This window comes from Lissotriton vulgaris, chromosome 3_1 (assembly GCF_964263255.1).
Source record: "Lissotriton vulgaris chromosome 3_1, aLisVul1.2, whole genome shotgun sequence".
Classification (NCBI taxonomy): Eukaryota; Metazoa; Chordata; class Amphibia; order Caudata; family Salamandridae; genus Lissotriton; species Lissotriton vulgaris.
Window position 1 is genome coordinate 251185741 of NC_141689.1, and position 1927 is coordinate 251187667.

Below are 1927 nucleotides of genomic sequence, written 5' to 3' on the forward strand. Positions count from 1 at the left end.
AGCCGGCCCACAGGTCGATCTGGTCACCACTAGTGCGCAATCCTCCTCAACAAGTCGCCTCTCTCCTCACTGGTCACTCCTGAGACTGCACAAAATGGCTGCTGGTCACTGGCCTTTTATAGAGTGGCCTGAAACCTCTGGAAGCCACTAGATGTTTCTGGAACCTTCCCCATGTTATCCTATGGGTCTGTTCTCCTGGAATGTCCGTTATGGCAGTTGGTGGACACCATTTTAGGTTCATGAGTGTCCCTAGATTTTCCAGGAGTTTAACTAGGCCTCACAGAATATGAGGGAAAAAAAATGGCATCATAGTCAAGGAACACCTAGCCCCCTGACAGCACTGAAAAATCCTGGTGGATATATAAAAATAAAAATAGAAACACTGGGAGGCTAAGGGGGACAAAAATAAATAATGATGGTTAGAACACCCCCAGATGCAGACAGGTCTAACACGCGTCCCCCCCAGCTGAAAGTGGGGAGAGCTACCCAATCCCTTGGGAGTTCTCATCACTAAGGCGGAAATACCTGGATAGACCGTCTGCATTGGCATGGTCCAATCCAGGCCGATGTTCCACCCGAAAGTCCATTCCCTGCAGGGAGATGGACCACCTTAACAACTTGGGATTCTCCCCCTTCATTTGCATTAGCCAACGAAGGGGGCGGTGGTCAGTCTGAACCAGGAAGTGCGAACCAAACAAGTATGGCCGCAACTTCTTCAGAGCCCAGACCACCGCAAAGGCTTCTCGCTCAATGGTACTCCACCTCCGTTCCCTGGGGAGTAGTCTCCTAGACAAGAAAACCACGGGTTGATCCAAGCCCTCATCATTTAGCTGCGATAACACTGCCCCAATGCCATGTTCTGACGCATCTGTTTGGACAATGAATTCTCTAGCAAAATCAGGGGCCTTGAGTATTGGAGTGGTACACAATGCTTGCTTCAAGGTCATGAAGGCTCGCTGGCAAGCCTCCGTCCAGACTACCCGTCGGGGTTGTTTCTTGGAAGTAAGTTCAGTGAGGGGTGCCACAATGGTGCCATACCCCTTCACAAAGCGACGGTAGTATCCAGTGAGGCCCAGGAAGGCTCGGACCTCTGTTTGAGTCTTGGGGGGCTCCCAGGCTATGATAGCCTCAATCTTTGCCTGGAGGGGCTGCACCGACCCTCTGCCCACCAAGTGGCCTAAGTACACCACCGACCCTTGCCCGATCTGACACTTGCTGGCCTTGATTGTCAAGCCAGCCTGTTGCAGGGCATGAAGAACAGCTTGCAAGTGTTGCAAATGGTCCTCCCAGCTGCTACTGAAGACAGCAATGTCATCCAGGTAAGCAGCAGAAAAAGCTTCCATACCAGAAAGGACCTTGTTCACCAGCCGCTGAAAAGTGGCAGGGGCGTTCTTGAGCCCAAAGGGCATCACACAGAACTGGTAGTGTCCCTTAGGTGTAGAGAAGGCTGACCTTTCCTTCGCCCCCTCAGTAAGGGAAATCTGCCAGTACCCTGAAGTTAGGTCGAAGGTACTTAAGTATTGGGCAGCTCCCAGCCGGTCAATAAGTTCATCCGCCCTAGGGATGGGATGAGCATCTGTCTTGGTTACTGAGTTTAGTCCTCGGTAGTCCACACAGAATCTCAATTCAGGTGTGGTGCCCGGCGGGGCAGCTTTCGGTACCAAAACCACCGGACTAGACCAAGGGCTACTCGAAGGTTCAATCACTCCTAGCTCCAGCATCTTAGCGACTTCTCTTTTGATGCTGGCCTTCACCTTGTCCGACAGCCGGTAGATCTTAGACTTCACAGGTGGGCTGTCTCCTGTGTCCACGTCATGGGTACAGAGGTGGGTCCTACCCGGGATAAGGGAGAACAGAGAAGAAAATTGCTCCAGGATCTGGCGGCAATCTCTCTGCTGTTCAGGAGTCAGGGATGGTGAGAGAATCA